Source organism: Macadamia integrifolia, unplaced genomic scaffold (assembly GCF_013358625.1).
Source record: "Macadamia integrifolia cultivar HAES 741 unplaced genomic scaffold, SCU_Mint_v3 scaffold472, whole genome shotgun sequence".
Classification (NCBI taxonomy): domain Eukaryota; kingdom Viridiplantae; phylum Streptophyta; class Magnoliopsida; order Proteales; family Proteaceae; genus Macadamia; species Macadamia integrifolia.
Genome location: NW_024870461.1, coordinates 70,822 through 94,962, shown reverse-complemented (window position 1 = coordinate 94,962; position 24,141 = coordinate 70,822). Strand labels below are relative to the sequence as shown.

Below are 24,141 nucleotides of genomic sequence, written 5' to 3'. Positions count from 1 at the left end.
TGCCTGACCTTTAGCCATGTGATTGGAACTGCTGGGTGAACAATTTTACTGTCACCGGCAGGCCACCTGCCAGACCACTGGCCAGCAAGTGAGACCTGCTAGTGGTGCTGTCTACAACCCAAACTACGTTATTGCTTTATGGGTCCCACATCTTTGCGGGCATATCTCGGCCAATTACATGAATTGAAAGGGCATCCAATAATGGTCATGTATTGTGGCACCCAACATGCAGATGATCAAGTGGGCCCACATGCCAGCATTAGTGCTTTTAAAAATGGGCACTTACAGCCAAACAAGCCCTAGTGGCTTATGCCCAGCCATTATGTACTCTCTTTTTCTCTCATTTCTCACAAACTAAGTTCGTTTGGGGGAGAGGAGAAGAAAGAAGGAGGAGAAGAAGAAGAGGAGAAGAGAAGAGGAAGAAGGGGGCTGCTTGGGTTGTGCATGTAGGGCTGTATGCAGCTGATCCTGGCTATTGCTGCTGCCCCTACTGCAGCATGCAAGCTGCTGATGTTGCTGTCCCGGTGCTACATCTGCTACTGCACACTGCATGCTACCCCTGCAGCCTCTGCGGCACATGCTGGCTGCTACTATTACTGTTGTGGTGGCTGTCTCTCATGTTGCTACTACATACCAGCTGAAGGAAGTACATGGAGCTGTTGTCCAAGCATAGAGCAAGCTACTCAAAAGTGCAAGCTGTTGTCCAAGTTGAGAGAATTACTGCTTCTACCTTTCCTACTGCTGTACATACAAAATTAAGGTAGAAATCCAACTTCCTAATTGCTGTACAATAGGGTAAGTAAAAAATAATTTCAGCAAGGTTTCCCAAGCATACAGCCACCCAGAACTGGGAAACTTGGACTGCATGCCTGGGATTTGGCTGGGAATCTGTCACAGGGACTGTAAATTATGTTAGCTTACTGTATTATGTTGATTAGGGTAGGGGTTAAGTTAACTATGATCCCTGTAGCCTCTTTCAGTAAGAATTGGGTTGAATAGGTGGGTAAGTAACCCAGGGATAGGGAATTTACCTTGTAAGCCTGGAATTTGGGCAAATTCAATCACAGGAACTGAAATTGAGCATGATGTTATGCTGTTGATGTATTAAATGGGATTTGTATAGGTCCCATGTGGTCCCTGTGTGCCCCTACAGCTGAATTGAGAGTTGTGGGTGTGTAGTTAGTAACCCAAGACTTGAATTGGGTTTAATGTCTGATATGCAAGTAGTCTAGGTAATATATGCTTGCTGTCCTCACTATAGGGTTGTGTTCAGATTGAGGAAAACATCCCTGAAACCCGTTGCACACAGGGAATCCCTTGTTTCTGTGATGGAAACCCAATTATAGGAGCTGGGTTGGTGTTGTGGGCTGTTGTCCATACATTTGGGACAATGCATAGGCCAGCAACCATCCCTATAATTCCTCACAAATAGGTACCAGACCTCATCTGAAGAAGGTTCTTGTCTAGGGTTTAAAACTCAGCTGCTGGGATAGAGCTTAAGTAATCTAATTATAAATTGAGTATTGATAGCATGATAAGCTTGTGCCTGGAGGTAGGTACATGTTTGTACTTTATTCCTATGGCTGATCATAGTCTATAACAGACTTGGTATGATGAGGGGAATTCTATTTAAGAGCTGGGATCACCATCCCAGAATTGAGATAGAAGGATGGAGTAGTTCAGAGACCCACCTTCATCTCTGACTCACTTCTAAACCTCAAAAGCAGGGGAATTATAAGTATGGGCTGATCTAGGGTACAACCTTCTATCTCTAAGGTTGTAGAGACCTAATTATGGGGCTACCTATGTTATACCTGTGCCATAATCTCGTGAAATTTGAACTGTTGTGACAGGCCTCAGATTGGAGATCGAAAGTACAATCGGGTTTTGGCTCACGGCTGCGCATTGCCGAAGGGGTAAAGATGACCCCACATGTTACTGGAGGGGATTCATACCTTCCAATCCCAAACGGTAACTGACCCGACTCCCCACACTTGATTTCTAGCACGCATCATAATTGCCGAAAAGCCTTGGGGATGTCCAAGGGCAACCACCCGTGCGAGACCAGCGATAGGACAGCAAGCTGTCAAGATAGCAAGCTGTCTTGACCACCGGAAACAAGCCACTGGAAGCAGCCTGGGCATGAATCCGGTGCCTATTTTCGGGTGGTACATTGGCTGTTGTCGAGGTTTCGATGCCCGTGGGTCCCACCACTCGTATCGTAAATGGTTCCGGATGATCCCAAATCATCCTCCACACCCTCCTCTTGATGTGAACATCTTATGGACCTAACTGTGTGGGTCCCTGTGCCCTAAAATTCATTTTAACCTGATTGGTTCAAAAGAGGCCCAAACCAAACGGACCCTAAGGCCCAACTTAAGTAATAAGTTGGGAAATGAGGAAATCCTCATTTCCTCATTTCCCTTGTGCCCAATGTTGGAGAGGAGAGAAAGAAGACAGGAAGGAAGAAGAAGAGGAAGGAGAAGGGGATTGAAGGCCTACCTTGGTGCCGGCTATCGCTTTATTGCCGGAATTGCCACCGGAGGTAAGTACAACCTCCCATGCCTCTCTCTCTTCATTTTGACCTAGGAAAAGCTAGGTATAGATGGAATCTTGGTGTAGACACCATGTTAGGGTTGTAGGATGGGTGTTTTACCCTCCCAGTGTTGTTGCCAAGCTCAAACCAAGCCCGGTGAGCTCCAGCAACATGTAGTGCCAAAAGACCAACTAGGGTTTTGATCGTTCAATCGACGTATCTCCCAAACGGCTCAGTGGAAATAAATTTTTTTTGACATAGAATAATGCTAGAAACATCCCCTACAAACTCCATGGAATAAATCCCGGAAATCAGGCTCGAGCCGGAAAGCCCCAATTTGAGTTGGACCTTCTTATGTCCACCGAAAATATAGCACAGGAAGCACTGTTACTGTTTCCGGTGGGTTGTTTCCAGTGGACAAATGAGCCTAATGTTCTCTCTGTCACCACCGGAAACAAGACTGATATTTTCGGTGGAAATGCCCTATTTTTGGTGGGTGTTTCCGGTGACAATAGTCACCTAAGAACTGTATCTATACCCTTTGGGAGTGACCTGTGTGGGTCCCTCCCGACGTTTTCAATGCGTACTGATGTACGATTCCGTTGTGTCTAAGACAGTGACATGCACCTGCCCCGACGCCAGAATTGAGTTGATCGATCAGTAACCGTACTTGAACCTAAACACAACCGATCATAAAACAGGTGGGGATAGACTGTGTTTATTTTTGAAATATTTATTATTTATTAAATTGCTCACATGCTTAGAATTATCTGTTTAATTGAAATTATCATTTTACGATCATGATATGAATTGCATGGAATGCATGACGGGATCCGGTGTGGCTGAGGTGGTACCGATACTGTGATCGCCATATATATATTGGATGTATGTGTGTGTGAGACGAAATCCGACATGGCCGAGGTGGTACCAGTGCCGTGATTGCCATATGTATGTTGCATCCATGCATTGATTATGTGCATTAGAGTTAGTTGTAGTCCCGGGTTACACTTTGTGGCCAAGGTCTCACCGGTATCGTGTACCCCCGGACTACATTTGGAAATTGATACGCTTCGTGGCCGAGGTCTTGCCAGTGTTGCGTAGTCCATACTCAACTACTATTTGTATGCTAGATTAGGTAAAAGGTCTCGGGTTTCACTTTGTGGCCAAGGTCTCGCTGGTATCGTGTACCCGGGACTGTACTTGGAGATGGATTACACTTTGCTGCCGAGGTCTCTTCAATATCATATAATCTATACTAACTGTATCATTATGAAGGCATGTAGTATATATGTGGTTAGGTATCACTCCCTATGCTATGCTCCCTTGCCAATAAGGGTTGAGGTGTTAGATAACCCATTGTGCTATGTTTGATGAGCCTTTTCGAAGTGCCACTCCCACGGTACGATGTGATTGTTGTTGGAGGCGGGAACCTGTCCGGCGTGGCCGATTGTTACCTGTGCCGTGACTACCAGGAGGGGGTTATCAGGGGTTTGCTGGGTGACCCATTGACGCATACGAGGATTAGCAGGTTTCTAATCACGGCTAGGGTTTGTATCGCTACGTAGTTGATGTTATTTCTGAGACAAGGGATACATCCTAATGCGTCGTAGTAGCATTTACCAGACTTAGTTTATATTGTTATGTGGATAATAAATAAATGAACTGCATCACGAGCATCATGGACTATGTGTTTAATTTCCGTAATCATGCATCATAAATTTCTACTGCTATTGACTTGCTTGGATGTGCTTGACCCCACCCCTCACTGAGTGAGTTGGAAATCTCACCCCAGGCATACACCCCTTTTTAGATGATGATGTATGTATCATAGTGCCGATGGCAGGTCATCCAGTATCTTCTGGGTCGGAGTACGGTGTGAGCGACTGGTGGATGCCAAAAGTGGAGGAACATGACCAGGACAATGCTTGCGACCACTTTGCATATGCCTCACCATGAGATTGTATATCATCTTTTGATACTTTTGGATATAGTTTTGAATTATATATTTTTGAGATTATAGTATATGTTAACTCGGTTATTGCTATTATATTACCATTAGATGTTTTCCCCATTTTATTTATAAATTCCACTACTATACTCTGATTCCGCTGCTTGTATTAGTTTGTGTTGTGAGATTGTGAATATCTTAAGGTACTGCTATCAGAGATCCTAGTAGGTGGTAAGACAGGTACGTGTCTTACTCACACCGTCGGTATTCCTAGTGGTAAATTGGGTCTCCTTTAAGGTGGGGTGTGACAACCTATACTGGAGAACCCAAAGTAGTAGGTCTCCTAATGATTCATTGTTGAACTTGGATTTTCAACCCAAATAGGATTTCAATGTGAGTTCCAGTTCAGTAAGGGAAATGTAAGTAGATTTGGATTTGGGCATGTCTATCTTCATATGTTTACCTAAGTATGATTTTGGGTTCACCCAATATGGGAGCTACTTGTGCTGGCAACCACAAAACCAACAATGCTTACCTGTACACTGCTGAAAACTAGCATAGTAGGCCAACCATGGATTTGTAGACCATGATGAAGTGGAGAAAATTTATTGAAATTGATCCCTATGGTGTGGGACCTATCCACACACATGAAAGGAACTCAGGGACACCAAATTGGGTGCACAATTGAGCAGAACCACCTTAGATCAGTGGGGAGTTTAGCAACTACTATGAGCTGCTGGAAAACCTCCATCGGGTGGGTGCCTGCTGCAAGCCGGTGCCCCTGCACTTAACATACTAGTGGGTATTTTTACAAGTGAATGCTCTCTGTTTTTACTGTTTCTACCCCAACCACCTGAGGGATGTGCCATTTGTCAATAGGTCATTATATGGCTCTATTAAGTGGATAGTTGGACTGTGGTTGTGTGGGTTATTGAAACTGCCTACGTATGAGTCTGTTAGATCAGTATGTGGGACAGCTACTGACATAGGTCAGTGCTTTTCCTACATGGTCTGTGGTTGAGTTCTGGTGAGGGAATTCAACTAAAGTTTGGATTAAGGCTATCTTTGGACAGAATGGACTGAAACTAATACTTAACAATTGAAATGATATCTAGGAGCTAATATACTCAGCAAGGATACGTGATGATGGGAATTCAGTGAAAGACTAGATTCAGGTATCAAGGTGAGTGGGTGATTTTGTCTTATTTTACGGAGTGCTTCTAACTATTTTATTATTGCTTTCACATATGTAATGGATTGACTGGTGTTATAGTTGTATTTATATATATATATATATATATATCTTGTTGCACATATAGATTGTGTGGATGAGATCTATGGTTGTAACTGAGGTATTAATAGTATGTAGCACGGTGTGGCTGAGGGGTGATTCTGGTACCCTAGGCTCAAAGGTCAGTACTACAGTTATAACTGTAGCTCTGATGGACTGGGGCACGGTGTGGCTGAGGGGTGATTCTTGTACCGTGGGCCTAGAGGTAAGAGGTGGTATGGATGTATAGATGATAATGGCTGAATTGTATTAATATAGAATTGCATTGGCCAAGTATGACAACCCATTTGATGGAGTCCTAGGCAGGCCGTAGGCTAACTCTCCCTCATTGGAGATCATTAGAATGTTGGCCAACTCAACCATGCCGAAAGAGATATCGACTCCCTCCACTCTCGAGGTGATCCTCATCTCCTCAGTGTCGTAATTCTCACATCGCAGATTGCAGTAGAAGAGCCTCACGAGCCTCGAGCAGTACTTCACATTCGGTTTTAGGATACGGCACCACCACCCTAAGGCTTCGAAGTGTTGGCGGAGGCGAAACTGGCAGAAGTCCCTTGTCCTCAGTCCTCACATACTTCCCAAGGTCGACATTCCTATACTCGAACTTCTCCCATCAATCTTGTTCCTCCAGAGAGCGAAACAATCGGTGATCATACTGTTCTTCCTCAGGAATAGCCGGTTGTGCGGCACCACGGCAGGGATGAACAAGGAGACCCGACATGGTTGCAACACAAAGTTCCTAAGATTAATTAAAACAAAACCTAAGTTAGGGAGGATGCCAAAAACAAAGAGAAAATCCAAATACCTCGGTCAAAGAAGAAGAACTCACCTTGGATGCGTAGGTGGCTCTAATCGGTCGCAAAATCATAAGTGGAAGGTGGGGAATAGGTTGGAAAACCTTCCTTGGCGTTTCCTTTCCTTCTCCACAAGTTAGGGTAGGGTTTTATGAGAGAAACCCCAATCCCGAGCCTATATATATCGTGTTTGGGTCCACCGAAAACACTGGACCTGAATCCGTTGAGTGTTTCTGGTAAGCAAAAATTTTCAAATTTGCTCTCTTTTTTTGTCACCGAAAATATGACTGATATTTCCAGTGAAAACCCCCTGTTTTTGGTGAACATTTTTGGGAATGAAATTTTTATTTGATATTATTATATTTGCTTCCTTAATTAAGGGTTTCCTCCCTAATACACATGTGATCGGATTCCAATACTTGGTGGACCCCACCTATGCACGCTCTACGCCTAAATTACTTTTTTACGTACGTATGCGGGACCCACTATACATGTTAACCTTAATATGCTTGCTACTTATATATGTGTGACTAACTGGGATTCCCCAATAGGAATTATGTCGTGCAGGAATAGCCGATCTAGGTCTAATGGGTCACCTCCCCCTTCCCCTACATGGAACCGGGGTAGACTATGTAATGTGCCACCGGCCCCACAGGTTCTCTCGGCACAGGATGTTGCCAACATAATGGGAAATATGATGCACTAGGTGGAAGAGAGGCAAAATCAGTTCATAGCCGGGATTGATACCTGGATCCAAGCTTCTATTGGAGCCCGAAATACACCTCCCGCACCCCCTACTCCACAAGCACCAGCTCTGGTGCCAGTTGGTTCAACCACTCTTCAGACATCCGATGGGATGCAAGGGCAAGTGCATGGACATGTGCAGGGGCAGTTTTAAGGACAAGTACCAGGGCAAGTGCAAGGATAGGCCCGAGTGCAAGTAGAGGGTTAGACAGACCTAACCAAAATGATGGAGAAGTTCCAAAGGCTGAGGCCCCCATATTTCTCTAATATAAGCCATGATCAGTTACTTCCCTCAAGATGGATTTGGGGTATGGAGAAATTCTTCAAGTTGATGGGCTACAATGATGAGCAGAAAAGATAATATGCCGGCTACCAACTACAAAATGAGGCTGATACTTGGTGGAGGGCTATTGAACCCATTATGAGAGCAACCAACCCCACCCCCACTTGGGAAGACTTCAAGGAGAACTTCTTTGGGAACTATTTCCCTGAGAGCTTTCGGGATAGGAGGGAGAGAGAGTGAATTCTCCAATCTGGTTCAAGGATCTCGATCGGTGCTAGAGTACCAACAGAGGTACGAGGAGTTATACTTCTTTGCTCCAGAGCACATCCAAAATGATAGATCCAAGGCCAAGAAGTTTGAAAAGGGGTTTAAGGCCAGGCATCAATTCTACTATGGTTGGGTTGAAGCTGCAAAAATATTCTGAAGTGGTCCAAGTGTCCAAGTCTATTGAGGACCGACATAGGGATAATTTCTCGACTCAACAAGGAATGGGGAAGAGGCCCATGGTATCATCTAGTTCCAAGGGAGCCAGGAAGCACTCAAGAGGCCCTTATATCAACCCAACTCCAGTCTAGTCAAGAAGGCCAGAAGCAAGTCAAGCCTCCCAATCCTCCCGCTCCAGTGGTATGTCTCAATCTGTGGGATCAAGCCCTAGGTGTTTCCATTGTGATCAGCCAGGTCACCTAGCCTAGACATGCCCCCACTGGAGATTGGATGATGTAGCTTATACCTGACTACCTAGGCCCCAGCAAGCTTATACAACCAACCGGCCAGCACAACCGTCATAAGGCCAGAGACCACAAGGAAAGGTATTTGCTATGACCACAAAGGATGCATAAGCTACCCCAGGAGTGGTGACAAGTACATTATTGATCTCATTTTTGCCTGCACATGTGCTATTTAACTTAGGCGCCTCCCATTCATTTGTGTCACTAACATTTATGAAGATGGGAATTCCACCAAAGAGCTTGACCCAGTGTTTGACAGTAAGTACACCCACAGGGAGTATGGTCGGTTTGAATTATGTTTATGAACCATGTCCGATGACCATAAATAGACATGACTTGAATGCACACTTGATCTAGTTGGATATAACCAACTTTGATGTAATTTTAAGGATGGACTGGCTTTCCACTTACAGAACCAGTGTGTTATGTACAGAGAAGGTAATAGTATTCAGACCTAGGGATGAGGGAGAGTTTACTTTTGTGGGGGAGAAGCCAAAGAAACATAAAAAAATCATTGTATCAGCACTTCAGATGAAGAAGCTACTAGACCAAAGGTGCCAAGGCTACCTAACATCTATGATAGACACCGTGATAGAGGTCAAACCATTGACCGAACTAGATGTGGTAAGGGAATTTCCCGATGTATTTATGGATGATTTGACAGGATTGCCCTTAGACTGAGAGACAAAGTTTATTATAGACCTACTCCCCCGACTCAGCACCAGTGTCAAAAGCTACTTACTGTATGGCCCCCATAAAACTGAAGGAATTACAGGTGCAACTGCAGGACCTTGTGAAGAAGGGATTCATTAGACCTAGTGTGTCTCCTTGGGGAGCACCGGTCTTATTTGTCAAAAAAGAAGGAAGCATGAGATTGCACATTGATTACAGGGAGCTTAACAAGCTAACCATTAAGAACCGGTATCCTTTGCCAAGGATTGATGACCTATTTGATCAACTACAAGGTGCTAAGGTATTCCCCAAGATTGACCTTAGATCGGGTTACCACCAGTTCAGAATCAAGGATAATGATGTTAGCAAAACAACTTTCAGATCTCGGTATAGACATTACAAGTTTTTGGTGATGTCATTTGGATTGACCAATGCACCGACTGCATTCATGGACTTGATGAATCTGGTATTTCATGATGTCTTGGATAAGGTTGTAATTGTGTTCATTGATGACATCTTGGTATATTCCAAGAATGCAGAGGAATATGTTGTTCACCTGAGGTTAGTACTGCAACGTCTAAGAGAAAAGCAACTCTACGCCAAATTTTGCAAGTGTGAGTTCTGGCTTTCACAAATGGCATTCCTAGGCCACATTGCCTCAGATAAGGTGATAGAGGTTGACCCAAGCAAGGTGAAGCCAGTCTTAGAATCGGACACCCCCAAGAATGTGGTGGACATTCGTAGTTTTCTGGGATGGGTCAAATACTACAGGAGGTTTATTGAGAACTTCTCTTGCATCTCTGCACCAAAGACCCGACTCACACATAAGGGTGTGAAATTTGAGTGGTCCGATGCTTGTGAGAAGAGCTTGAAGGAGCTAAGGCAAAGGTTGTTATCAGTTCTAGTTTTGACCATTCCGACCGGTACCGGTGGTATGGTTATGTATAGTGATGCCTCCGAGCTGGGATTGGGTTGTGTGTTGATGCAGCATGGGAAGGTCATTGCTTATTCATCCTGCCAGTTGAAGGACTAGGACAAGAACTACCCCACCCATAACTTGGAATTGGCAACAATAATTTTTGCCTTAAAAATCCAGAGGTATTACTTGTATGGTAAGAAGTGTGAGATATACAGTGACCGCAAGAGCCTCAAGTATTTCTTCACCCAAAAGGAGCTCAATATGAGACATAGGCGTTGGTTCGAATTGATGAAGGATTATGACTAGACTATCCACTATCACCCAGGGAAGGCCAATATGGTAGCCGATGCACTTAGTCAGAAATCTCAGTCACTAACTCTTGCATCCTTGACTAACAATGAGCATCTCCTAGAAGAGGCCAGGAAACTAGATTTGGAACTGCTAGTGGAAGGTGTCACCTTATCACTATCGATATTAGTGGTATAACCCAGTCTAGTGGACATAATTACTGCAGCTCAGGGTACTGATGCAGAGTTATAGAAATTGATAGTGGACTACAAGGAAGGAAATCAGGACCCAGACTTCTCCTTAACTAAGGGTGGGATTCTTAAGTTCAAGGGAAGATTGTGTGTGCTCAGTGATGGTGACTTGAGAGATTATTTTGAGAGAGGCACACAGCTCCCCATACTCCATTCACCTAGGTAGCACTAAAAGGTATAAGGACCTAAAGGGTTCCTACTGGTAGAGAGGAATGAAGAATGATGTGGCCACACACGTGACAAGGTGCCTCACATGCCAGAAAGACAAGGCTGAAAGACAAAGGCCCCATGGTTTATTATAGTCACTACCTATTCCGAAGTGGAAATAAGAGAATATCACTATGGACTTCGTCACAGGCTTACCCCGCACCAGCAAGGGTATGGATGCCATTTGGGTAGTTGTGGACTGAATAACCAAGGCAACCCACTTCATCCCAATTAAGGTAACTTTCTCCATGGCCAAGTTGGCCAAGTTGTATATTGACACCATCATCTGGTTACATGGTGTACCAGTTAGCATCATCTCCGATCGAGATCCCAGATTCAATTCTAAGTTTTAGATATGTTTGCAGAAGGCTATAGGCACACAATTGAATTTCAGAACTACATTCCAGCCACAAACCGATGGACAGTCAGAGAGGACTATCTAAACATTGGAGGACCTACTTCGAGCATGTGCCTTAGACATGAGTTATAGTTCGGATGAGCACATCTCTTTTATTAATTTCTCCTACAATAACAGTTACTAGGCCACCATCGATATGTCTCCATTCGAGGCATAATATGATAGGAAATACCGAACTCCTTTGTATTGGGACGAATTTAGTGAACGACACAATCTAGGCCCGACTTGATACAGGCCACTAGTGAGAAGGTGAATGTGATTAGAGAAAGAATCAAAGCAACTCAGCCCAGATAAAAGAGTTATGCAGATGTTAGGAGGAAGTATCTGGAGTTTAGGCTTGGAGACAAGGTATTCTTACGGATCTCCCTAGTCAAGGGAGTGATAAGGTTCGACAAGAAGGGAAAGCTGAGTCCTAGATTTATGGGACCGTATGATGTGCTAAAAAGAATTAGACTAGTACCTTACAGGAATACTTTACCACTAAAGTTAGAGGGTACACTTGATATCTTCCATGTATCCATGTTGAGGAAGTACATTCCCAACCCCACTCATGTCTTGACTTACATACCCCGTGAATTGGACGAGGATTTTGCCTACGTGGAGTATCAAGATAACATTGTTGACCAGAAGGACCATATTCTCCGTAATCGTAGGGTTTCCTTTGTCAAGGAGAAATGGAGAATCACCCAGAACAGGAAGCATCATGGGAGCGAGAAGATGAAATAAAGAAGCAATACCCCGAATTGTTTGATTTACCAGGTATGTTTCATTTCGAGGACGAAATTCTTGTACGGTGGGGGAAATGTTACACCTGTGCCCTGAACCAGTAAAATTTGAACTGTTGTGATAGGTCTCAAACAAGAAGTGGAAAGTAACACCGGGTTTTGGCTCATGGCTGCCCATTCTAAAAGGGGGAGAGATGACCCCACATGCTCATGTATTGCTTGCCAATCCAACTGGAGGGGATTCAGACCTTCCGATCCCAAATGGTAAGTGACCCAACACCCCGCACCCGAATCCCAACATGCACCAAAACTGTCAAAAGACCACCAGCATAACCTAGGGTAACTACCTGTGTAAAACTAATGGGTGCACAACAAGCAGTCAAGACAACAAACTGTCGTAACTATGGGAAATATGCCACCGGAAGCACCTAGGCCTGAATCCAATGGGCTAAATCTAATGGTCATCTATGTTGCTGAACTGGCTTAGATGCCCGTGGACCCCACCTCCCTCATCAAAAATAGCCCCGGATGAGCACATCAGCCTCTTATAGCTTTCCCATGACTTGTCTTTCGTATGAAGACCATGTGTCCCAAAGTTCGGATTAACCTACTTGGGCTGGACTGGGACTAACCAAACAGACCCTAAGGACCTAACTTACTATATAAGTGGAAATGAGGAAATGATTCCTCATTTCTCACTTATACAGGTCGTGGGAGAGGAAGGAAGAAAAGAGAAAGGAAAAAAGAGGAAGGAGAGGAAAGAAGGAGTTTGGAGCTCATCTTGGTTTCCGGTTGCCATATTATTACTGGAATCCTTGCTCAAGGTAGGTTTCACTTCTCCTACTACATTCTCTCTCTTCCTTTTGACGTAGGGTAGTTGTCATTATTGACCCTGGAAGCTCCCAGAGATTGGAGAACTATCATTTCACCTCCCCGATGTGATTACCGAACTCAAACCAAGTTCAATGAACTCTGGCAACACTTGTGAGCAAATAACCATCTAAGGTGTAGATCATTCGATCGATGTATCTCCCAAATGGACTGATGGAATCGGGATTTCCTTAGCTTGAAATGATGCTAGGAACACCCCTACAAACTCTACTAAATAAATCCCTGCAATCAGACCCAAGCCGGAAAGCCCAAAAAACTATGAGTACATTTTGTGTTTCCACCGAAAACACCTGGGGCTAAATCCGGTGGGTTGTTTCGAACGAACAGGAGGCTTTATAAGCTCTTTGTTTGCTCCACCGGATTCACATCTGATGAATCTAGTGGATTTTTACTCTGTTTTAGGTGACAATCTAGTGACACTCTGGACTGTCAAGATTTGACAGTACATCTACCCTTTGGGGGTAACCCTTGTGGACCCTTTTCGATGTTCCCGACACATATTGACATTCGATTACCATTGTGCCTAGGACAGAAACGTATACAAACCTTAAGGCTGGTAGTAAATTCACATGACGGCAGACTAGTAGTTAGAAAATTAAGTGTTGGGATAGTTATTAGTGGGAAAAATTAAGATAATTTCTTCCAAGTGGTGCAAGAGGGAGAGAAATTAGGAGAAGTCATGATAGGTTATAAGAGAAAGATCGGGAGAAGAGGGAGAGAATCGAGAAAGGTGTTTGAGGTATAGAAGGAGAAAGAAAATTAGGGGCTAGGATAGTTAATAGTGGAAGAGAAAATCGGGAGGATTTTTTCAAGGTCGTGCGACCCATATCGAGACAGAGAGTAAATGGAAAGAATTTTTTACAGGTCATGCTAGAGGGAGAGAAAATCGGGGGCTAGGATAGTTATTAAGAAAATTAGGCAAAGTCATAATAGGTTGTGCAAAAGAGATCTACAGGAGAGAAATTCGAGAAAGGGGTCAGGGATAAAGAAATAGAGTAAATAAGGCCTGGGATAGTTACTATTTGGATAAAAAAAATCTGAGAATTTTTTCTAGGTCATGAAAGAGAGATTGAGGGTGAGAAAATAAGGTGCTGGGATAGTTATAGTGAGAGAGAAAATCGAGAGAATTATTACTAAGTCATGCGAGAGGGAGAGAAATCGATAGTTGGGAAAGTTATAAGTTAGAAAGGAAATGGGGAGAAGTCTTGCTAAGTCATGCGAGAGAGATCGAAGGAACAAAAAGAGATTGAGAAAAGGGTTGGGGTAGACGATAAATCGAGAGTTGGTATAGTTATTAGTGGGAGAGAAAATCGGGGGAATTTTACCAGGTCTACAAGAGAAATTGAGGGAGAGAGAAAATTGGGTGCTCAAATAGTTATAGTGAGAATAGGAGTAAAAATTAGGAGAATTTTTTGCTAGGTCACGCGACAGGGAGAAAATCGGGGGCTAGGATAGTTATTAGGAGAGACAATCATGACAATAATACTAGGACAGAAGAGAGAGATTTCAGAAATGGGTTAAGGTAAAGGAGAAAAAAATCAAGGGCTAGGATAGCTATTAGTGGGTGAAAAGATAGGAGGGAAATTTAGTTAGGTCGTGTCAAATGAAGAAAATCAGGGATTCGAGCAGTTATTAGTGGGAGAAAAAATCAAAAGAAGTCATGCTAGGTCGTAAAATAGAGATCGGGAGAAGAGAGAGATTCAAAAAGAGGTCGGGGGTTGAGAAGGAGTGGAAAAATCAAGTATTGGGAAAGCTATTAGTGGGAGAAAAAATCAAGAGAATTTTTGTTTGGTTATGCGAAAGGGAGAGAAAATCAAGGTTTGGGATAGTTAACAATGGGAGAGAAAATCAGGATAACTTTTGCTAGGTCATACGAGAGAGATCAAGGTAGAGAGAAAATATAGAGAATTTTATATAGGCAAAAGGGAGAGAAAATCAGGGGCCAAGATAGCTATTAGTGGAAGAGAAAATCAGGAGAAGTCGTGCTAAGTCGTGCAAGAGATATCGAGTGAAGAGAGGGATTCGAAAAAGGGATCAGGGCAAAAAAGGAGAGAAATCAAGGGTGGGGATAGTTATTAATGGGAGATTTTTTCTTAGTTATGCGAGTGAAATCAAGGGTGAGGAAATCGATTTCTAGGATAATTATTAGAGGGAGAGAAAATTGGGAGAATTTTTACTACGTCGTGCGAGAAGGAGAGAAAATCGGTGGCTGGGATATTTATTGGTTGGAGAGGAAATGGGGAGAAGTCATGCTAGGTCATACGAGAGAGATTCGAGAGAGGGATGGGAGTAAAGGATAAATTAGGAGCTAGGATAGTTTTGAGTGGGAGAGAAAATCGGGAGATTTTTTGCTAGGTCGGGCGAGAGAGATCAAGGGAGAGAGAAAATATAGAGTATTTTTTATCGGCCATGCAAAAGGAAAAAAAATTAGGGGTCACGATAGTTATTAGTGGGATAGAAAATCGGGAGAAGTCATACTAGGTCATGCGAGAGAGATTAAGAGAACAGAGACTTGAAAAAGTGGTCAGGGGTAAAGAAGGAGAGAAAATCAGGAGTGGTTAGGATAGTTATTATTGGGAGAGAAAATGGGAGAATTTTTCTTAGTCATACGAGAGATATCAAGGGCATGAAAATAGATTTCTGGGATAGTTATTAGAGAGAGAAAATTAGGAGAATTTTTCCTACATTGTGCGAGAGGGAGAGAAAATCGATGGCTGGGATAGTTATTAGTTCGAGAATTAATGGCGAGAAGTCATGCAAGGTCATGCAAGAGAGATTCGAGAAAGGGTTGGGATAGAGGACAAATCGGGAGCTAGGACAGTTATAAGTGGGAGAAAAAATTTTGAAATTTTTCTTGGATAGGCGAGAGAGATCAAGGGAGAGAGAAAATTGGGTGCTGCGATAATTATTAGTCGAGAGAAAATCAAAGGGTTAAGATAGTCAATATGGGAGAGAAAATTGGGAAAAGTCATGCGAAAGATCGAGAGAAGTAAGTGAGATTCAAGAAGGGTTGGGGGAAAGATAAAATCAAGAGAAATTTTATTAAGTCGTGTGAGAGGAAGAAAATCAGGGGTTCGAGCAATTATTAGTGGGAAAGCAAATCGAGAGAAGTCATTCTAGGACATAGGAGAAAGATCGGGAGAAAATAGATTCGAGAAAGGTGTCGGGGTAGGGAAGAAGAGGAAAATCGAGTGTTGGGATAGTTATTAGTGGGAGAAAAATCAAAACAATTTTTGCTAGGCCATACAAGATGGAGAGAAATTAGGAGAAGTCATACTAGGAAGTATGAGAGAGATCAAGAAAAAATATAGTGATTTGAGAAATCTGTTGGGGGTAGAGGAGAGAGAAATTGGGGGTTGGGATAGTTATTAGTGGGAGAGAAAATCCGAAGAATTTTTACTAAGCCATACGAGAGAGATCGAGGGAGAGAGAAAATACGAAGAATTTTTTTATAGATCATGCGAGAGTGATAGAAAATTGGGGGCTAAGATAGTTATTAGTGGGAGAGAAAACCAGAACTCATGCTGGGTCATGCAAAAGTGATCGAGAGGAATGTGATTCAAGAAAGGGGTCAGGGGTTAAAGAAAGAGAAAATCAGGGACTAGGATAGTTATAGGAGAGAAAATTAGAGAATATTTTTCAAGTTGTGCGAGAGAGATTGAGGGTGAGAAAATTGATTGTGGGGATAGTAATTACTGGGAGAGGAAATAAGGAGAATTTTTGCTTCGTTGTGCGAGAGGGAGAGAAAACTGGTGGCTAGGATAGTTATTAGTTGGAGAGGAAATGGGGAGAATTTTCGCTCGGTAATGTGAGAGAGATCGGAAGAACAGAGGGGAGATTCGAGAAAAGGTTAGGGGTAGGATATAAATCGGGAGCTAGGATAGTTATTAGTGGGAAGGAAAATTGAGAGATTTTTTGCTAGGTCATGCAAGAGAGATCCAGAGAGAGAAAATCGGGTCCCAGGATAGTAATTAGTGGGAGAGAAAACTGGGAGAATTTTGCTAGGTCATGCAAGAGGAAGAGAAAATCAGGATAAGTCATGCTAGGTCGTGCGAGAGATCAAGAGTAGTGAGTAAGATAAAAAAAAGGGGGCTTGGGGTAGAGGAGAGAAAATCAGTCCTAGCATAGGTATTAGTGTGAGAGAAAATAAAGAGAAATTTACTTAGGCGTGTGAGAGGAAGAAAATCAGGGGTTTAGGCAGTTATGGGACCACAAATCGAGAGAAGTCATGCTAGGTTATATAATAGAGATCAGGAGAAGAAAGAGATTCGAGAAATGGATCGAGGTAGAGAAGGAGAGAGAAAATTGAGTGCTGGGAAAGTTATTAGTGGGAGAAAAATCAGGAGATCTTTTGCTAGGTCCTGTAAGAGGGAGAGAAAATCAATAGAAGTCATGCTCGGTCATACAAGAGAGATCGATAGAAGGAAGAAAGATATTCGAGAAAGGTGCAAGAGGTGTAGGAGATAGGAAATCAGGGGCTGGGATAGTTATTAGTGGGAGAGAAAATCGGGAAAATTTTTACGTGGTCGTGCGAGAGATTAAGGGAAAGAGAAAATACAAAAAAAAATTTATGGGTCATGCTAAAGGGAGAGAAAATCGGGGGCTAGGATAGTTATTAGTGGAAGAGGAAATCGGGAGAAGTCATGCTAGGTCATGCAAAAGTGATCGATAAGAAAGAGATTCGAGAAAGGGGTCAGGGTTAAATAAAGAGAGAAAATCAGGGGCTAGGACAGTTAAGGGAGAGAAAATCAAAAAATATTTTCTAAGTCATAAGGGAGCCATCGAGTGTGAGAAAACCGGGTGCTAGGATAGTTATTATTAGGAGAGAAAATCGATAGAATTTTTTATAGGTCATACTAGAGGGAGAGAAAATCGGGGGCTAGGATACTTATTAGTGGAAGAGAAAATTAGGCGAAGTCATAATAGGTTGTGCAGAAGAGATCGACGGGAGAGATTTGAGAAAGGGGTCAAGGGTAAAGAAATAGAGAAAATAAAGGCTGGGATAGTTACTATTTGGATAAAGAATCTGAGAATTTTTTCTAGGTCATACAAGAGAGATTGAGGGTGAGAAAATTGGGTGCTGGGATGGTTATAATATGAGAGAAAATCGAGAGAATTATTACTAAGTCATGCGAAGTTGGGAAAGTTATAAGTTGGAGAGGAAATGGGGAGAAGTCTTGCAAGGTCATGCGAGAGAGATCAAAGGAACAAAAAGAGATTTGAGAAAAGGGTTGGGGTAGACGATAAATCGAGAGCTGGTATAGTTATTAGTGGTAGAGAAAATCTGGAGAATTTTGTTAGGTCATGCGAGAGAGGGAGAGAAAATCAGGATAAGTCATCTTAAGTCATGCGAGAGATCAAGAGAAGTGATTAAGATTATAAAAAAGGGGTTAGGGGTAGAGGAGAGAAAACAGGTTCCTGACATAGGTATAAGTGGGAGGGAAAATAGAGAGAAATGTACTTAGGTTGTGTGAGAGAAAATCAGGGGTTTAGGCAGTTATTAGTGGGAGGAAAAATCAAGGGAGGTTATGTAATGTTGTACAAGGGAGATTGTGAGAAGAGAGAGATTTGAGAAATGGATCGAGGTAGAGAAAGAGAGAGAAAATTCAGTGCTAGGGTAGTTATTAGTGGGAGAAAAATCGAGAGAATTTTTGTTAGGTCGTGCAAGTGGAAAAGAAAATTAGTAAAATTCAATCTAGATCGTATAAGAGAGATCGAGAGAAGGGAGAGAGAGATTCAAGAAAGAGGTATAAAGTGTAGAAGGAGATAGAAAATTAGAAGAATTTTTGCTTGGTTGTGCGAGAGAGAATGAGTGAGAGAGAAAATACAGAGAGTTTTTTATAGGCCATGCCAGAGGGAGAGAAAATCGAGGGCTAGGATAGTTGTTAGTGGAAGAGGAAATCGGAAGAAGTCATGTTAGGTTGTACATGAGAGATCTAGAGGACGGAGATTTGAGGAAGGGGTTATGGTAAAAAAAGAGAGAAAATTGGGGGCTGAGGTTATACGAGAGAATTCAAGAGAACAGAAAGAGATTCGAGAAAGGGTTGGAGGTAGAGGACAAATCGGGAGTTGAGATAGTTATTTGTGTGAGAGAAAATCTGGAGATTTTTTGCTAGGTCGTGCAAAAGAGATTGATAGAGAGAATTTTTCTAGGTCGTGCGAGAGAGGGAGAGAAAATCAGGGATTGTGATAGTTATTAATGGGAGAGAAAATTAAAAGAACTCATGCTAGGTCATACAAGAGAGATCGAGAGAAGAGAGACAGATTTGAGAAAGGGCTTAGGGTAGAGAAGGAAAGGAAAATCGGGGTTGGAGTAGTTAATAGTGGGAGAGAAAATAGGGAGACTTTTTGGTAGATCTGCGAGAGAGATCAAGGGAGAGATAAAATTGGGTGCTGGGTAGTTAAAACTGAAGAGAAAGCCAAGAGAATTTTTTTTAGCTCGTTCGAAGGGGGGAGAAAATCAGGGTTTGGGATACTTATTAATCGGAGATAATTGGCAAAAGTCATGATAGGTTTCTCTTAAGAGATCGAAAGAAGAGAGATAGATTTCGAGAGAGGGGTTAGGGGAAAAAAAGGTAAGAGAAATTCGAGGGCTGGGCTAGTTATTAGTGAGAGAAAATCGTGAGAATTTTTCTAAATTGTGTGCGAGAGATCGATGGAGAGAGAAAATCGAGAGAATTTTTCCTAGGTCATACCCGAGGGAGAACAACGAGGGCTAGGATAGTTATTAATGGGAGAAGTCATGCTAGGTCATGTAAGAGAGATTCGAGATAAGGGTCGGGGGTAAATGAAAAAAAAATCAGGGTTGGGATAGTTATTAGTGGGAGAGAAAATGGGAGAATTTTTTTCAGGCCGTGAAAGATACCAGGGAAGAGAAAATCGAGAGAATTTTTTCTAGGTAATGCAATAAGGAGAGAAAATCAAGGGCTGGGATAGGTTATATGGGTAGAAAATATGGAGAAGCCAGTCGAGGTCACGCGAGAGAGATTGACAAAATGAAGAGAGATTCGAGAAAGCATCGGAGGTAGTGTAGAAAGAAATTGGGGCAAGGATATCTATTAGAGGAGAGAAAATCAGGAAAAGTTTTACTAAGTCATGCGAGAAGATCAAGGGAGAGAGAAATCAGGTCCTAAAATCGAGAGAATTTTACTAGGTCATACTAGAGAGGGAGAGAAAATCAGGATAAGTCATGCTAGGTTGTGCGAGAGATCGAGAGAAGTAAGTGAGACTCGAGAAAGGGGTTGGTAGTAGAGGAGAGAAAATTAAGGGCTTGAATAATTATTAGTGGGAGGGAAAATCTAGAGATTTATTACAATTTGTGCAAGAGTTATCGAGGAAAAGAGAAAATTGATTCCTAGAATAGATATTAGTGGGCTTGAAAATCGAGAAAAATTTTGTTAAGTCGCGTGAGTGGAAGAAGCTCAGGGGTTGGAGCAGTTATTAATGGGAAAGAAAATCGAGCCAAGTCATGCCAGGTCATACAAGAGAGATCGGGAGAAGAGATATTCAAAAAGGAGTCAGGGATAGAGAAGGAGAGAGAAAATCGAGTGCTAAGCTAGTTATTAGTGGAAGAAATAATCGATAGAATTTTTACTAGGTCGTTTAAGAGGGAGAGAAAATCAGGAGAAGTCACGGTAGGTCGTACAAGAGAGATCGAGAGAAGAGAGACATAAGAAAGGTGTTGGAGGTGGAAAAGGAGAAAGAAAATCAGGAGTTGGGATATTTATTAGTAGGAGAGAAAATCGAGAGAATTCTTACTAGGTCGTGTGGGGGTGATAGTGGGAGACAAAATATGGGGAATTTTTTCTAGGTCATACGAGAGGGAAAGATAATCGGGGGCTAAGATATTTTTAGTTAAACAGATTTTCAGGAGAAGTCATGCTAGGTCTTGCAAGAGAGATCGAGAGGAGAGGGATTCGAGAAAGGAGTCGTGGGAATAATAAGAGAGAAAATAAGGGACTAGGATTTTTATGGGAGAGAAAATCAAAGAATTTTTTCTAAATCGTGCAAGAGAGATGAAGTGTGAGAAAATTGGGTGCTAGAATAGTTATTAATAGGAGAGAAAATCAGGAGAATTTTTGTTTGGTCGTGCGAGAGGGAGAGAAAGTCTGTGGTTGGATAGTTATTAGTTGGAGAGGAAATAGGGAGAAGTATTGCTAGGTCATACGAGAGAGATCAAGAGAACAGAGAGAGATTCAAGAAAGGGTATAGGGTATAGGGTATAGGATAAATCAGGGGCTGGATACTTATTAGTGGGGGAGAAAATCAGGTGGTTTTTTACTAGGAAATGTGAGAGAGTTTGAGGGAGAGGGAAAATTGGGTGTTGGGATAGTTATTAGTGGAGATAAAATCAAGAAAAAATTTTCAGGTCGTGCGAGGGAGAGAAAATTGAGGGTTGGGATTGTTATAAATGGGAGAGAAAATCTGTAGAGTCATGCAAGATATATCAAGAGAAGAGAGACAAATTCGAGAAAGGGGTTGGGGGTAGAGAAGGAGAGAGACTTTTATAGGAGAGAAAATCAGAAGAAATTTCGCTAGGTTGTGCGAGAGGGAGAGAAAATCAAGGGCTGGATAGTTATTAGTGGGAGAGTAATTAGGGAGAATTCTTGTTAGGTCATTCGAGAGATATCGAGGGAAGAGAGGGAGAATCAAGAAAGGGGTTCGGGATGGACAAGGAGAGTGAAAAATAGAGGGTCAGATAATTATTAGTGGAATAAAAATTTGGAGAATTTTTCTAGGTCGTGCGACAAAGATCGATGGACAGCAAAAATCAAGAGAATTTTTACTAGGTCGTGCCAGATGGAGAAAACCAGGGGCTATGATAGTTATTAGTGGGAGAGAAAATTCAGGAGAATAAAGCTATGTCATATGAGAGAGATTTGAGAAAAGGGTCGTGGTAAAGAAGGAGAAAAAATCAGGGGCTGGAATTGCTATTAGTTGGAGAAAAAAGGGAAAAAAACTTTTAGGTTGTGAGGGAGATTTTGGGAGAGAAAATCCAGAGAATTTTTGTTAGGTCATACATTAGGAAGTGAAAATCGAGCGTTGTGATAGGTATTAGTTGGAGAAAAAAATGTGGAGAAGTCATGCCAGCTCATACGAGAGAGATTCGAGAAAGTGTTGGGGGTACAGTAAAGAGAAATCGGGGTTGGGATAGCTATTGGAGAATTTTTTATAGATCATGCAAGAGAGATCGAGCAAGAGAGAAAATAGGGTTCTAAGATAATTATTAGTTGGATAAAAAATAGGGAGAATTTTGCTAGGTCATGCGAGAGGGGGAGAGAAAATCAGGACAAGTCATGCTAGGTCAGGCGAGAGATCAAGAGAAGTGAGTGAGATTCGAGAAAGGGGTTGGGGGTAGAGAAGGAGATAAAATTGGGGGCTTGAATAGCTATTAGTGGAGAGGAAATCGGGAGAATTTTTGTAAGTCGTGCAAGAGAGATTGAGGGAGTGAGAAATTGGTTCGTGGGATAGATATTAATGGGAGAAAAAATCGAGAGAAATTTTGTTAGGTTTTATGAGAGGAAGAAATCAAGGGTTCGAGCAGTAATATAGGAAGGAAAATCGAGAGAAGTCACGCTAGGTCGTACGAGAGAGATTGGGATATTTTTTGCTAGGTCATGCTAGAAAGGGAGAGAAAACCGGGGGTTCTAATAGTTATTAATGGGAGAAAAAATAGGGAGAAGTCATGTTAGGACATGTGAGAGAGATCAAGAAAAGAGAGATAGATTCTAAAAAGGGGTTAGCGGTAGACAAGGAGAGTGAAATCCGAAGGTTGGGCTAGTCATTAATGGGAGAGAAAATCAGGAGAATTTTTGCTAGGTCATGCAAAAGAGATCAAGGGAGAGAAAATCAGGTCTTAGGATAGTTTTTAGTTCGAGAGAAAAGCAGGAGAAATTTTGCTAGATCATACGAGAGAGGGAGAGAAAATGGAGACAAGTTATGCTAGGTCATGCAAGAGATCGAGAGAAGTGAGATTCGAGAAAGGGGTCGGGGGTAAACAAGAGAAAATCAAGGGCTTGAATAGTTAATTGTGGGAGAGAAAATCTAGAGAATTTTTGTAAGTCATGCAAAAGTGATCGAGGGAGAGAAAATTAGTTCCTAGGATAGATATTAGCAGGAGAGGAAATCGAAAAAATTATATTAGGTCCTGTGAGAGGAAGAAGATCAGGGGAATGAGTAGTTATTAGTGGGAGAGAAAATTGAGCGAAGTCATGCTAGGTAGTAAAAGAGAGATCGGGAAATGAAAGAGATTTCAAAAAAGAGTAAAGGGTAGAGGAGAGAGAAAATCGAGTGTTGGGATGTTTCAAAAGAGGGATGTCGGGTGGGTATAGAACCAGAATAGGAGCAAAAGAAGGGCTGAGATTGAAATGGAATTTGAGATTAAAATGCCACTAAGGGCTGGAATGGATTTTGAAAGAAGGTACCGCGATCTAAGCGCTAGGTAGTGGGAGAAATAATTGGGAGAGTTTTTGCTTGGTGGTTTGAAAGGGAGAGAAAATCAGGAGAAGCCATACTAGGTCGTACGAGAGAGATGATGAGAAAAGAGAGATATTCGATAAAGGTGTTGGGGGTATAGAAGGAAAGAGAGAACCAGGAATTGGGATAGTTATTAGTGTGAGAGAAAATCGGGTGACTTTTTACTAGGTCGTGCAGGAGAGATTATGGGAGAGAAAATACAAAGAGTTTTTTATAGGTCGTGCAATAGGGAGATAAAATTGGGGGCTATTATAGTTTTAATTGGATAGATTTTGGGGAGAAGCCATGCTTGGTTTTGTAAGAAATATTGAAAGAGAGATTCGAGAAATGGGTCGGGGATAAAGAAAGAAAAAATCGAGGGCTAGGATTTTTTTATGGAAAAGAAAATCGGAGAATTTTTTCTAAGTCGTGCGAGAGAGATCAAGGGTAAGAAAATCGGGTCGTGAGATAGTTAGTACTGGGAGAGAAAATTAGGAGAATTTTTTCTAGGTCGTGCGAGAGGGATAGAAGTCGGGGTTGGGATGATTATTAGTGGGAGAGAAAATCAGGAGAAGTCATGCGAGAGAGATCAAGAGAAGAGAAAGACAATCAAGAAAGGGGTTGGGGTAGTTAATAATGGGTGAGAAAATCAGGAAAAGGATTGCTAGGCCTTGTAGGAGAGATTCGAGGAAAGGGTCGGGGGGAAAGGAGATAAAATTGGTGGCTGGGATAGTTATTAGTAGGAGAGAAAATGGGAGAATTTTTTGTAGGCCGTGAGAGATATGGGGAAGAGAAAATCAAGAGGAATTTTTCTAGGTCATGCAATAGGGAGAGAAAATCGAGGGTTGGGATAGGTTAATATGGGGAGAAAATATAGAGAAGTCATTATAGGTCACATGAGAGAGATCGACAAAACAAAGAGATATTTGAGAAAGCATTGGAGGTAGTGTAGAGAGAAATATGGGCTAGGATATCAGAGGAGAGAAAATAA

At 42.2% G+C, this 24,141-nt stretch overlaps 1 long non-coding RNA gene across 1 annotated transcript in view; it reads right to left on the bottom strand.

Moving 5' to 3' along the window:
• LOC122068868 overlaps positions 1-24,141 on the bottom strand; it is a 102,575-nt gene that overhangs the window by 31,089 nt on the left and 47,345 nt on the right. The window lies entirely within an intron of this gene.